Consider the following 16,148-nt stretch of genomic DNA (forward strand, 5'->3'; position numbering starts at 1 on the left):
TCCTTCCTCTCCCTCCCTCCCTCCCCTCCTCTCTTCCTCCTCCTTCCCCTCCTCTCTCTCTCTCTCTCTCTCTCTCTCTCTCTCTCTCTCCCTTCCTCCCTCACTCTCTCCCTTCTTCTCTCTTCCTCCCTCCCCTCCTCTCTTCCTCCTCCTTCTTCTCTCTCTCCCTTCTTCCCTCCCTCTCTCCCTTCTCTCTTCCTCCCTCCCCTCCTTCCTCTCCCTCCCTCCCTCCCCTCCTCTCTTCCTCCTCCTTCCCCTCCTCCTCTCTCTCTCTCTCTCTCTCTCTCTCTCTCTGTCTAGAACTCAGCTTGTGTCTTCTCTATTGCTGTCTGCTATCAATAGGAAGAGGCTCCTCCCTCTTATCTGCATCTGCTAAATATTTAGACATTCAACTGGGTCCTCTGTTCCCATTCTTTGTCTTCCTGAGCTGTCCATTCTCTGCTGAATTGTCCCTTTGAGTGACACTATATCCCCATTTCCATCTCTTCCCCCCTCTTCTTCCTTCTCTTCTTCTCTCTCCTCCCTTCCTTTCTCCTTTCTGTTATAGTCTGAACTTGAAATGTTGCCCACAGGACTTATATTATGAATGCTTTTTCCTACTGCCTGGGAGACTTGTGGAGGTTTTAGGGAAATGGGACTCAACCTCTGGGTCATGACCCCTTTAGGGGTTGAATGACCCTTTCACAGGAGTCACATATCAGATATTTATAGTATGATTCATAAAGGTATCAAAATTACAGTTATAAAGTAGTGATGAAAATAATTTTATGGCTGGGGGAATCATCACAATATGAAGAGCTGTATTAAAGGTCAGAGCATTAGGAAGGCTGAGAACCACTGCTTTAGGAGATAGGCCCTGGTCGGCAGTAGAGGAGACCTTCAAAGGTTCTACCTCCTTCTCCTTTGGCTCATTAGCTCTGCTTTCTTATCCTCCACCTTGTGAACATTCCCTGTTACCTACTCCTACTCCATGAGCTCAGATGTGCCTTTCCATCCCTGAGGAAAACACATGTGAAAACAAGCCAAAATAAGTATTTTCTCCATTAAGTTGTTTCATTGTTTCTGATACGCATTTTGATCATAGCAATGCAAAAGTCTTTCCCTTCCATGCCACAAACCCCCACCTCTCCTCTGTGTGCACTTCCTCGAGCTGCCTTGCATGACTCACTTCTTCCTCTTGCCCCTCAATGTGGGCTTATTTCGAGATCCAGTACCTGGCTGGCCCTCTACTATTTTGTGTTTTCATTGTTTGTTTCCCTCAATCAATTTATCTGCCTTCTTGATTCCTTTGCTCTCAAATTCAAGACTAAGATTCATAAGTCATTGGTCCGACCCTAGCCTTTCCCCCTAATCATCATAGATCCTGATGCTATGGCTGAAATGTCCTTTCCTTCAGACCTTTGTATCTCCAGATCCCTGATGGATATTCTTCTACACGTGATTCTTCCCAAGTACCTCAAATTTACTGTAACTAAGGTCACATCCATTCTCTGTTTCATGGAGAGCCAGCTCCCCTCTGTTCTCCCACACAGTACCTAAGGGACACGTCATATCTTGGGAAAACTTGAATCCTCTCTTCATTTTCCTTTTCTTATAGAAGAAGCCACAACAGAATAGTGTTCTGTTCTCACCACATGACGCCTCTGGAAGCTTTTCATTTTACCTTTCCACATACTGGTGCCACCAGAATTCAATTACTACTTCATGAGTCAGATACTATAATAATATCCAGACTTGCTTCTAACTAAAAATGCATCTGGACCTTCAAATCTCTTTTCTGTTATTATTGTGGCTTCCCGATCAGTATGTATGGAGTCTTTCTTTCCAATATGTGAGTTCTACAAATCAAACTCAGATCATTAGGCTCGGTCCACAGATGGGCTTCAGAAAAAAGTGCCAATGCCCTGGAATTATAATGCAATTATGACTTGAACCAGAATATTAGATGTTTGCTTTCAGGGCCAGTGAGATGGCCTAGTAGATAAAAATACTTGTGACCTAAAAGTTGTCCTCTGACCTTCAGATTCACTCTGTGACACAAGCATACATGTGTACATGCATGCATAAGTACACACACACACACACACACACACTGAATAACTATAAGAAGAAAGTTGACTTTGACTCCATGTATGTCTGAGAGGAAGTATATCAACTTAACCTTACGCCTAGAGGTCATGACTCACATTAGCACTTCTCCAGAGACAAGCTTTGAAGAGAGGCAATGAAGTCCTGAGAACCAGAAGATTAAGACATAGTCCATCTTTCATTTGTGTTTGAACCTTGTGTGCTTCAGGACACACACACACACACACACACACACACACACACAAGCCCTCTGAGTTGCTTTCCTCAAAATCAGTTTCCATTCAAGCATACATTTAACATGTATAGAATATATGATATGCATAATTTTATGAATTTACAAGCCTCTACTAATTATACTGAGTGTGTATGTGTGTGTGTGTGAGAGAGAGAGAGAGAGAGAGAGAGAGAGAGAGAGAGAGGGGGAGAGAGAGAGGGAGAGAGAGAGAGAGAGAGAGAGAGAGAGAGAGAGAGAGAGAGAGAGAGAGAGACCATCATAGGAAATAGCAAAGAGACGCCAAGGGAGAGGATATAGTCTAACTGTTCCCTATCTAATAAGAGAAGATAGGGAAGTGGCCAACTGACAATATGGTGTACTGCACTGAACAGTGAGCAAGTTGAAACCCAGGATGTGGCCTTCACTATCTCCCCTTTATTACCAAATAGTTAGCTATTAAATAAACCTTGCCCAATTTATAATGTGTCCAATGAAAATGAAACCAGGAATATAGACTTTAATCTACTGAAGAGGACAATGCTATCAGAAGAAGCAGGAGCAGAGATGTGAACCTTCCACTCCTCCACCACAGAAGACCCACACTATTGTATAACTTATCTCTATCACAAGTAAAGCTACAGCTGGTTGTTAGGGAAGATGTGTTTCACAGATTCTCAATGGTGTGAGACTTAGGACTTGGTTGTATTGTATAGCAAAAATCAGCTGGAAGATTTGAGCCAAGACTTTATGAAGCAGATTAAGTACATAGGGAGGTTTAGTGTTGGTGATTCCAAGTCTTTAGTGATTTACTACTCATTTGATTTTTATCTGGGCCAACTTGTGTTTTTAATTAATCATGCTCTCATCCTCTGTCATCATCAAACCAGGGGCTGCAGAGGGCTACTAACTCATGCTTGGTGCCTTTTCCTTAAACAGCCATGGCTGTTAGCATTTCTTCTAGGCTACACTCAACAGTTACCTAGCAACAGCCAGGTAAGAGCCTGGCTAGCTATAAAAAGACTGTTTGGCCTCTCTCTCACCTCTGTCCTCTCACCTCTGTCTCTCCCTCCCTCTGTCTTCCCTTTCCTCTCTCCTTGTGTTCCTGGCTGCTGGCCTGGCCTCTTCCTCTCTTCTCTCTTCTCTCTCTCTCTCTCTCTCTCTCTCTCTCTCTCTCTCTCTCTCTCCTCTCTCTCTCTCTCCTCTCCCTCTCTCTCTTCTTTCTCTCTCTCTTCTCTCTCTCTCCCTATCTCTCTCTCCTCCTTTCTCAACCCCTCTTCTCATGCCCCCAAATAAACTTAATTTTAACTAGACCTGTTGTCATATGGCTAGTGTCTCAGAGAGGGGGATACCTCAGCATGGGCCCACTAAGGCACCCCCTCCCGTTGCATCATGCCACTGCATTACAAAACATATCAACGGCGGCAGTCTGGCACACCATCTTTTTCCTTTTCTGTTCCAAATACCTCCCTCTGTTCTCTGGATAATTTCCACTGTTAATGAGGACGACAAGGAGCCATTCCTAGGTTTGATCCTTGGTGATTTCCAGCTTGCCTCACAATCCAGTCCAGGACTGCATCTTGTCTTCTCTTGCCTTTGTTCTCACCTCCAAGTGGCCCAGTTTCCTTTACACTTCACGGGCAGAAAGGAGTCAGGGTGTTTGTAAAGAGCGCAGCCAGCGGCTAACCCAGCCAGGTCAGCTACAGTGGCTGCAAAGGTCCAAGATTCTCACTGTTTCTTATAGCTTCCTTCTGAGCTGAGAGGAGAAGTCAGCTTCCGAGAAAAGGGACACACATAATATTTATTCTTTTCAACTACAAAGGCAAGAAGAAATGTTATCCTCGTGTCTGCAGCTGCTCTTTTCTCCAGATTGTCCTTTATCCTCTTCCCAGAGTCTGGGTTTCCCTACTTCATTTGCATCTGCAGCTTGAGAAGAAGGCCAGGATTGCCTGTGCTCGCTCCCGGCTTCCTGGCTCTCCTCCCATCCCTACCCTAGAAACCTCCGGGGGAGGTCAGGAATAAAATAGCACCTCCTGAGAATTTCCATCTGCCTTTGCTACAGGGCCTATGGCAAGTCTCTCTTTGCCATTCTCGCTTTTTTACTACCTGCTTCTCTCTTCAGGCCTAACGGCAGCCTGAAACTCACCTTCTGGACTGCAAGGCTGGAGCAGGGAAAATTAACATGAAGAAGCAGATGCCTTAACCGTGGGGTGTTTATAAATAAAGTTCAGAGGTAAAATAGCTTGCTAGAGGCTAGGAAGATTTTTGTTTTGTTTTGTTTTGTTTTAAATACAGGGGCCATGATATCAGGCATTAGTTTTCTCAGAAGCAAGCCCATGCATGTTCAGCAGCAGAAATGACAAACTGTAAAGGATTTTGGGCATGTACATATGTCCTCCATGTTAGGATTCTGTCTAAGTTCCACCCCACAGTTACCTGGCAACAGTCAGGTAGGTATGGCCCACTATTAAAAAAAAAAAAAAGGATGCTTCCCTGCTTCTGTCTCTCTTACCCTCTTGGTCTCTTGATCTCTCTTGCCCTCTTGGGCTCTTCCCTTCCCCTGCCCCCCCCTCCACGTGGTCATGGCCGGCCTCTACTTCTCTACTCTTTCCTTCTCTCTGCCTTTCTCTGCCTTTACTACCCCATTAACTCCCCTCCCATGCTATAAATAAACTCTATTCTATACTATACCATTGTGTGGCTAGTCCCTCAAGGGGAAGGGATGCCTTGGCATGCCCCCCACCCCCACCCCCCAACCCCGCTGTGGCACTCCCTTCCCCTACACGCCCATAGGACATATTCTTACACCTATTTCTCTTTTTATGATCACAACACTCCATGTCAAGCAGTGAGCCACACTTTGGACATTTCAAAGTTCTCTCCATGTATAAGCTCCTCTACCTCACACCCTCAAGCACATCAAACTTATGACAGAGAATGGCATAGACAGCCATATGCACTGCTTCCTGTGCTTCTATTCTAGACTGACGTATTCTAGACTGAGGCAGGGGAAGGACAGGCAGTTCCACAGTTGTCATGACAGACTCTGGTTCGTACTTTTAGAGCAGGTGAAAGAGTAAGGGGATTTATAGAAGGCCACAACTCTTATAGCATAAGGGTTTATTTAAAAGGGAAAGGCGATCTGCAATTTTTGTTCATATTAACTTCTGAGTAACAGTGGTTTCTGTTTATGGATATTAGTACACCTATGTCCTTGTCACCAATATAATCACAGATTCATTTATATCACATCAGGGTTCACAATATCTCAATATATCATTTATACTCTTGTTTGCTTCAAAATTACAACAGGTATATTCTATCTGTTACTATATGTCATTAGATATATCAATAAAACAAGTTATTGCATTACAAATGCATTTACTGATAATCCATAGCTAAACTTCACAGTAAGTCATTGATTTTTAACCCTATGTATTTGGGTGCATTTTCAAAAACACTCTTTTGAGAGGGAATCCATTAGCCTTGCTAGACTGTTGTGTATAACACATGCACACACACTTGAGTAGCAATGCCAGAAGTCCATAGTAAATACACAGCTAGCTTATCTTCTAAAATATCACAATCTCACTAACAAAGTTATCAGCAACCCTGCTTAATAAAAGAGGAAACTGAGGCCTGAAGGCGAATTTAATATAGAAGGCAGGAGTCTCTCTATCACCTAAGATGATATATATGCATGTGCGCGCGCGCGCGCGCGCGCGCGCGCACACACACACACACACACACACACACACACACATACACATATTTTTATGATTCCCAAACAGCCAGTTGAAAATCCGATTAGCATGAACACTACTGGCCATGAAAAGAAACTAATTAGTAATCTGTGTCTATTATGATACAAGAACTGGATGGAGTTATGAAAAAGATCAATCTAGCAGATGTGTTTCAACTATATTCACAAGTGTATATAACACCCTCATCTCCCACCTAACCCCAAAGAGAGTGGGTAAGTGAAGAGTTTCCTGCCATGGGACACAAGGTAAATTGGCTTGTCCTGTAGCTGTATGAAGGAATAGGTTTTTCTCTTGGCCCTGCTGGGGCTCTCTTCTCCAGGTCTAGACCTTCGAATCCCTCCCCATTACACTGCAGATACCTATCTCATTTTCCCTAACATAATGGCTTCAGGTCTAAATTATTCATGAAGAGAAGGAAAGAGAAGGAATGAAAGAAAAAAGAAGGGAAGAGAAAAGAATATTGCCCTGGATGCTGAGGAGAAGACAGAAGAGTCTTTGTATTTATAGAATTAAGGACTAACAAGAGGCAAATGATACTTCAGATAATGGATTCTCTCGTGACAATGACAGCAAAGGCCATGAAAAAGAAATTCAGGACAGAGAGGTCCCTTACCTAATCCAGAGCATACGCAAAGATTTCTCTTAAGAAACGATGTTTGTGAACTCATCTTTTGTGATATTTATGGTTTTAATATCCTGCTGGCGTGTGACCATTCTTTCATTACAATATGAAATACAAGTTAGGCCTCACCTCTGCCATCTCTTCCCAAGCCAAAGAATGTTATTCCCACCTTTTCAAGCCACCTAACATTAGACAGCTGGGAAGTAAGAGCCAATGGCAAAGGTGTAGCTCCCAGACAGCCCGAAACAGCTTGAGTTGCTACTGGTCTATGTTGCCACAACTGAACTGAATGCAATTGAAAAGTGAAGCCTGCCAGCCTCAGGTGATCAAATCCATTTCCAGGGGTGGGGGGGGGCAGCTTGCCTCAGAGACTGAGCTGCGGGAGGGAGTAAGGACACAGGCCTTTGACTCATGTGGCGTTCAGGCAGCCTCCTGTGAATCCTATCAATCAAACTTTACAGGCCAGTGTCCCATTTGTGCATGCTGCACAGCATAAATCCCATGTCTTTTCAAGTAGAAGCATAACAGTCACAGTTATGATGAGAGATAGTCGCAGTGTGAGGCTGCCTGGAGCTCTGACCAACCCGAGAAGGGAACTATCCCCTTCCCTGGGAGACAAAGATTCACTCTGTTAGGGTTGAAAATTCCTACTTGAGAGCAAAATAGCAGGGCATTCAAGGAAGACTCCTGCTGATAAATTATTCTGTGATATTTTTTAAATCCTTCTTTCTCTCCTTCCTGCCATCTTTTGACATCATTGATGGTGGGTGCTAAGCAACTGGGAAAAGGAAGAAAGAAGAACAAAGACATTATTAAATGGAATAGAAAATAATAAATTGAGTTTTGTGTGGTATCTCTAATAAATAAGCACAAAAACTACACTGGGAATAAAGGCTCTTACTCATCTTAAGCTATCTCCCTAAGGTGTCCGCTTTGTTTATAGACATACATATCTATGACTTTGAGAAAAATAATATACCTACCACATGAGAAATAGTCTTATTCTGGGAACTTGTGACCCTAGCATCTTTATTTATTGTGTTACTAAGTACATTGCAGGAGTTTCTTTATTCTCTAGAGAAATTACTATTTAGTGGCCATTTATAAAAGAGATTTCCTTTTGCTAGTGCAGGCATAACTTATATCAATAATCATAACACCTTACACCCACAATGCTCTTCATGACACTTAGAAATTTACCTGCTATTGTTTTCATAGCACAAAGAAAATAAGATTTTTTGTTCATATTAATAGAGTTTGATTTAGTAGCTACTAAAAGAGAAAAAATTAAATCACGATCACCATTGTTGATCTTTTCTATCACTTTCTAAATTGTACAATGTGAAAAAAACTTAGCCTAATAACAAAATGGCTTTTTTACTTTCAAAAATTCAGGTTTAACATATTATTGGTTGGTGTTTTTTACTCTTATAAGCAGTTATTTAATTTAGCGCAATTAGTATAGTTTCTTAGTGGTGAGCAGTTTCAAACACTTACATGAATCTAATCACTACAAAATGTATCCACGTCCACCATTATTCAGTATTTTCCTGATTTATCCTTCCTTCCACTTTTGTTTTGCTTGGATTTTTCAGCTGAAATAGTGAAGTAAACAGTTCTAATTGTATGACATATATCTAAGTCAGTTTGAGCTACTATAACAAAACACCTTATACTGGGTAATTTATAAGCAATAGAAATGCATCATTTGTACTGCCGGAGGCTGAGGAATATAAGCCCAAGGTTTACAAGTGACTGAAAAGCTAGTAAAGATCTCATAAAGGTCCTCCTGTACTTCTCTACCTGTAGAAGGGCAAAAGAATCTTGCTGTGTCCTCTTTCCAAAACCCTCATGAATTAATCATGGTACAAAATACCCAACCTCAAATAGCTTTACCATGGTGATTACATTATAACATGCTAATTTTAAGAGGGACTTGGATATTCAGGCCCTAGCCGCTTATTATTGCCCAGATTCTATAAGAGTACTGGTGTTTCATAAGCTGTTGATCCATACTAATTAAGAGGGTTTCCAACTCTTAGAGAGATGGATTAATCATTGAGAATACTTCTGCCTGTTCATACAGAGGACCCAAGTTTGATTTCTAGCACCTACATGGCATTTTACAACAGTCTCTAACTTCAGTCCAGAGGGATCTGACACCCTCTTCTGGCCTCTGAGGGTACTGGGCACATACCTCATGGACATGAAACATAAGGAAAATACCAATATACATAGAATAAAATTAATAATAACAATAACTATAAACAATAACTATAAACAATAATAACAATAACTATAAAAGTAAAAAGAGTTTCAGTAAGAAATAAAATCAAACATTGCAAAGTGTATATCCTAGGAAAGCTACAAAGCTACTTGTTGTGCTAATTACTATGAAGATCCTCTTATGAGGACACCTTACAAAACTGTCATTCGGCATTCCCAATGCTTCTTTAACCACAAACTTCCCTCTTGGGACTCCTCAAAATAGGACTTTGGAAATCTTGCAGAAAACAATGGCTGTTTCTACATGAAAACAAGCATATTGTTTTGCAGAACATAGCCTGACTCATCCAAACTAGTATTTGGTCATTACTTTTTAACTGGTTGTTTGCAAAATAATTGTGCATTTGACTTAGTTCAGTGGTTCTTTTGTTACTTCTTTGACAAAACAGGGGGATTTTTTTGCATAATTACCACTGATTGTCCCTAAACAAAGTTAAAGATCTAATAAAAATCATTTATCTGAGATATTCTTTGTTTCCAATAACTTGCCTTTCTTTTCACAGTTAGAAATTTCAAGGCCGAAGCCCAGGTCTGGAAAGTTAGAGAACAAGACAGAGTGTTTGGTCTTAAAGAACCTTTTGATTGACATGAAAGAACTGTGTCTTAAGATTTTTGGCCAGTTAGTATCTGGTAAGACCAAGAAATGTATTCCTTCCTCTATGCTTCTCAGTCCCAATACTATTTTGCCTTCTAGTTTACCAATTAGCCAGTTTTACCTGTGCTTAAATCAATATCGTCAATACAAGCCCACCAAAGACACGGAGAGATATCTAGGTATAGATATTCTATTAGTAAGCAGAGCTGCTTTTGTTGAGCCGGGTAGGTTTAGAAGGTGTGATAGAATGAGGGCCAGCTTTCTTAAGGAAATTTTGCATCACAGTGTGAAGTCCTAGCATCTCACATATGTACTTATTTCTTCACTGGGGTCTTGTAATTAATTCTAATTAAGAACAACATTAAGTATTGTTTTCCAATTAGCCTACAAACAGTTTTCGACCCATGGAAGAGTGGGTGTTTGTTCTTTGCTGCAGACATTAATATTATTAAACACTGACAAGAAGACAGCATTCATGCCTGCATCTGCAAGCAGCTATAAAATTACTTTCTACAGAAAAGATATAGAAGCATCGCATTTTTCTTGGATTAAGTGCTTGTGGTCAGAAGCCAAGAAGCAGATAGAAATTATCACCAAACACAGAAACCTCTCCTCTCTCCCTTCTCCCCAACTCCTTCCTCTCCTTGCCTTTGACCTAACCACACTTCCCTAGACAGTGATGCTTTCCCAAGTCAAATGCTACACCTGTGGCTAATTCTCAGGCAGCACAAGAAGACTCTGCCACATTAGAAGCAATTGGCTGTTTGCAGGAAGCACAATGATCTGTAGTCACATCTCATTAGGGGAGCCTGGGCCCCGTTGTGCACAAGTGAAGTAAACGCTGCCAATGTAATTTGTTTTATATGCCTAATTCTCTTCCTTATAATTAACATCTGAAATTCGAAAACAAAACAAGAGCACTTTGTACGCATCTGGGATCTGTTGAGCACTTTCAGGGAGTCTGAGTTTTTTTTTTAAAAGCAGTACTCACCCTTGCCTTGTCCTTTTAACAACAAGCAACAGTGTAAACTGGGACAGAGATGCAGTGTGAAGAGAAGGCAGAGTAGCTGAAAGCCAGCATTACCCTCCGACCCACTGAAGGGTAGCACAAAAGGTTTAGCTATTTTTGTCTTTTCTAGATTAAAGCAAGTATGCAAATGGTTCTGCAGAGGATGAGGGAAACTAGTCACAACTCAGCTGCGTCTTGTCCAAGGCTAACCCATACATACACTTCTCATCTGATAGCCCAACCAGTCCTAAAAGTGCAGAGAAGAAATGTGCTGTGATAGGAGTTTGACATTTACTGCTCCAGCAGGAAGACTCAAGTAGGCTATGTGTGTGGGACTGTGATGCTTGTGACCCCAACCAGGACCCTTGGGGGTGGGGATAATAAGGTACAGAGTCAATGACACAGACTCCAGGAGTCAGGGAAGGGACAAAAGCTGACTCATTTATTGCAGGAACTGGGCAAACCGTTATACCTCTTTTCCAGCATCTAATTGGCTCTCAAGTAGCCAGATGTGGTGCTGTCTCCTTTCTCATTGGCTCATTCCCTGATCCAGCATCAGCGGTCTCTAGCCATGTGGGCAGATTGTAGGTTGGTTTGGGGAGAAAGTATCAGCAGTGCATGTGCCAGCATTGCAGTGGGGCCTGCTTGGCTAAATTCCTCCTACAGAACTGGGCTGAAAGGGTCTGCTAGGGGCCATTGGATCTGGAACCTACACACCTCTGACAGGCTGCATGAGGTAAGTCCACCATGGGTATGCCAAGCTGCAGTCTTGGTTACAAATATCAGGAACTGGTTCTAGAAAACTCAAACAAAAATAATAAATCTGTTCTTAGGCTTTTGATTAGCTCATAGACTTGCTAGAAAGCAAGAAGATGAAGTGAGCAAAGGAAATTTCAGGCAGCCAACAGGCATATTACAACATCAGCCTATGTATCATGGCCCAAGCATTTTGCTACCTTCCAAATGCCACCCCTGGATATTGCCAATGCTATTAGATTGGTTATGGTTAAATAGATAGCATTCACCTCCTTATCCTTCATCAAAATCCACTCAGAAGCATTCAGAAGGAGGATCAACTGTAGAGTGTCAGAACTACAGCTAGTGTCTTGTAGCATTGGTCAGCACTGGGCACTATGGTAATCATCCATCCATTTGAGGATTGTATGCTCAACTTTGAAGGAGCCAGTGATATGTTGGAAGATGTGAAGTCACAGATAGTGATCTTTGTAAAAATGTTTTATGGGTATGGGTTTTTCCTCCGTGTCTGTAAGTCTGTCGTGGGTATGCAGTGCCTGAGGAGGCCAGAAGAAGGCTTTGGATGGCCTGAAACTGGAGTTACAAAGAGTTGAGAGTCAACATCTGAGTTCTGAGAATATAACATGGGACTTTTGGAAGAGCAACCAGTGTTCGTAACTGCTAAGCCATCTCTCCAGCCCCAATGCAGACTTTTTCAATGTTCCTTGATAATTATAATCCCTATGATCTTTGACTAACTTGTGGCTAATGTCATCTACCCTCCTTGTTTTTCTTCTTTCTTTTATTTAAAGATTTATTTTATTTATTTATGTGTATATCTATGTGTCTGTGAGAGTGTATGTCCACATGTGCAGGGATGCACACTCATACATTGCCTATGACCCAGGGGAGGCCAGAAGAAAGCATCAGATCTGTATGTGCTGAAGCTATAAAAATTTGCAGGATGTCTGACTTGTTACATTGATGCTGGGATGCAAACTCTGGTCCTCAAGATTACACTCACCCTACTCGTCAGCCCCTCCACTCTATTATTTATTACAATGTTAATAATTGCATATTATTAAGCAATCATAGAGTTTGTTATATGATTCCACATTCATTTGTTTGTTCAGTCACCACAGAAATCCATAAACGATTTCTGATGGTCCCCATTTTCAGCTAAATGAATTAAGGTTATAAAACGAACACAGCCAGGTGAGATTGCTCCTCTGTAAAGAAGACTATTTCTCCTGCTCTTAATATTTCTCGGTTTCCTGTAGTCCTTTGTGTATGGTTGTCTCTGAAAATGTACATACACGTACCACTATATAGACTTAGCAGGTTAGGAATATATTTGTATAAACATATGCATATATTATGTAATAACAATTAATGAAATAAGTGGTCAATAGTTAAAAGAGAGTTTCTTGGCTCTTATGAGAGAGTTCAGGGGGAGAAAAGGGAAGGGGAAGATGATGTACTTATATAATAATCTCAAGAAATAAAGAAGCAATGAAAGAGTTCATTAAATGAAAATTTGACATAGCCAAAGGCACATAGCTCATTTCAACCAGAAGTTCAGTTCGAATCCAGATCCAACTCACTTCAAACATAACCTTCAGATGGTGCAAACAACCCTTTTTAACCAAAAAAGTATAGACACTAATAAGGTAATGATCCTTATATAATATGTTAATTAAAAAATACATGATGAGAGAGTTTCAGTCAGCAAAGCATTTGCAACACATGCATGATGACTTCAGTTCAGATTCCTAGCATATCTGTAAAAAAATTAATCTTAGGGACACATACTGCAATCTCAGTACTGGGTAGGCAAGAACAGAAGAACTATACACACACACACACACACACAAACACAAACACACGCATGCGCACACACACACGGGAACTTTCACAAAGATAAACATATGAATACATGTGAATACCACATAAATACACATGCACATACATATACCCATATGCATACACATACACAGGGGAACGTATGTAATGGCAAAGATAATGATAATTCAGTATAAATTAAAATAGTTTTGTGTGTTTCAGTAGTTTACAAACACATACACAATGTTTTATCAATCCCAACAGGATCTACACACACTTGAAAACATAAGTGAAAGATATTACTTACCTGTCACAGTAGATCTTCCAGTAAGTGTGTTCAGCTGATTGACTATGGTGCAGGCACTTGTCCTAACTTCTGCAAGTTGCTTCAGGACTTTGACATAAGCTCTAAGTTATGAATGGCTATACTAAACCCTATAATTTTCGGACTCCAGTAGAATGCACAAAATAAATGTTAAATGATTTAAGGGCAGAAAGGAGGGGAAAGGGAGAACAAAGGAGATGGATAGATCAGACAGGATGGGGCAAGTATAGTTAGGAGAATTAGCAGTAGAAGTTAGGCCAACCTGAAGGTTCACATATACAGATCCCCCATGTTCAAAGGTCAGGCATGAAAGGCAATGAGTAACGGGATGGCTTCGCAAGTACTGGAAGAAGAACTAAAATAGAAAATCTACCATTTTAGAAGAAAAGTAAGGACCAAAGAGATTGGAATCTAGAGATAATGCATAAATAATTGGGCAAGAACAGAGGAGCAAACAGATAGGAATGCACTAAACACCAAAACCATTGTCTGCTGCCTAAAGCAGAGAATCTCTGACCTTATGATAAGGGGCTCAGCAGGTTCAGAGCTCCAGATAGCCTGAGCTGTTGGGACCATGTGCCCTGGGACTCTTGTTCTTTGAGATCTCCATGGATATTCTGTTAGGGGAGACTCTGGGGTCAATTTTTATTTTCTCTGGGAATTTCATATATAAGGAGGTGAGAGGCCTTTGCAAACATGGAAGCAGCGATACTTGCTCATCTTCCTAGAACTCATATGCTTCCTAAATGCCCTTAACCTTGACATCCTGTTTGTCAGACTGCCCATTATTGTCTCAGGGAGCATTAAAATTGGAACACGGTCACTATGGAAACACTTTCAATGCCGCCATCCTAGGTCAGTATTTGTTCGTCTTCCATGGAGCCAGGTGCTGGAAGTTCTCTTGCTTTCCTCTCAGCCTTCTGATCTGTCACTAATTAGGTTTCCATACATACACGGCATGTCACAGGCAAAGGAATTATTTGCAAGGCTATTACATCCTTCATCTCATCTAGAACATTTCTTTGATTCTTCCTTAAGATTACCACCTCCACACACCCAACCGCAGCTTCCTGCCACAGTTCCAGGATGAAGGTGAAGAGTGTACTTTGTACCAGAATGTGTGGGCTTAGACTCTGTCTCGGCCAATTACTAGCTATGAGACCTCAACGGCTCTCTTAACAATAGTGTATTTCTATCAACCCACTTGAAATGGTTCTTGTAAGGACTTAATGGCAGTGCATGTCAACACTCAGACTGGAAAAAAAGACACACTGGCTTCTTGTCCCCTCTCCTCACTCTCATGCTTTCCAGTCTTGATGACTTTCTCTGCTCCTTCCTTAGACCACACAAAATTTACAAGCAAAGGCTGTGCCCTTTAGATTTGTATTTCTTGTGTTCCCTACCATGGTGCCTGGCACTGGCTCACTATTGTCATTATGTTAGTGAACATTTTTCTATGATTTTGAAAAGAACCAAATGGAGACCAAAATCTAGGCATTTGGAGTTTTGCAAATTCTAGTTAATTGAGAAACACAAGCTAATGACTTTTTTAATTGATGGGAATGTGAGGCAAGAATATAAAAGTTCACATGTGTAATTAGTTCTATCACTAGGAAACAAATGGTAATGCCCCCACCCCCAACCCTTTTTGGCTTTTTGAGACAGGGTTTCTTTCTGTAGCCCTGACTTTCCTGGAACTAGATCTGTAGACCAGGCTGGACTCAACCTCAGAGATCTGCTTGCCTCTGCCTCCTGAGTGCTAGGGTTAAAGGTGTGTTCCACCACTGCCCAGTGGTAATGCCCTTTTAAAAACATCTTCTCTTAGAGAAGCTTTAAGCTTTTTTTCTTTGAGACATAGTTTCATTATGTAGTTCCGACTGTTTCAGAACTCACTGTGTAGACCAGACTGGGTTCAACCTCAAAGAGATCTGCCTGCTTCTGCTGGTATTAAGGCCAACATACCTGGTTTTTAACATCTTTTAATGGGTAATCGAGTTTCCTTTTCTTGGTAAAAATTTTCAATCTCTTTACACAGGGCAAAAATAAATCACCACACTAACTTATTAAATGTTTGGCTTTTCAGTAATAAAGATCTCAATCTAAGATATTGTAGAAATTACAGCAGAGTGGAGTGAAATTGGTCTTTGCAGTTCAACTTTCTACCTGCTCTGTTCTGGGTCAAGTGTTTCTCAATTGGGTGGGAGTTCTAGAAAACCTAGACTTTCATCTGTCTTCTTAGTTTGGAGAAAGACAGTTATTTCAATTCCTGATCCTGGCTTTCTTAACAGAAATGACTGTCAGAAATGCCCCCACTCTGCCCCCTTCCACTCTCAGGCTCCAGCCACTAGAACAGAATCATTTAATGATTCTGACTGTGGAGGGAATAAATATAAAAGGCAGAGAAAATGGGAGAAGTGGGAAGATCTCTAGGAGTCACAGTCCCATTACTCTATGCTTCTAAGTCCCAGCCAGATACAGCTGCAGACCTAAGAAATGTCTGCCTCACAATGTTAGCAAGATTCTCTTAAGGTAACCAGATTTGACAAGCCCTTCACAGAGTTGGGTCCAGACTGCAAGGGTTTTTACAGCTCATTTACCTATTTTGCCTTGTTGTGATAATACCTTCCTTGTACCATCCTTGTCTTTGTCTGAATTTAAGCTATCAAGGTGG

This window comes from Apodemus sylvaticus, chromosome X, assembly GCF_947179515.1.
Source record: "Apodemus sylvaticus chromosome X, mApoSyl1.1, whole genome shotgun sequence".
NCBI classification, from domain to species: Eukaryota; Metazoa; Chordata; class Mammalia; order Rodentia; family Muridae; genus Apodemus; species Apodemus sylvaticus.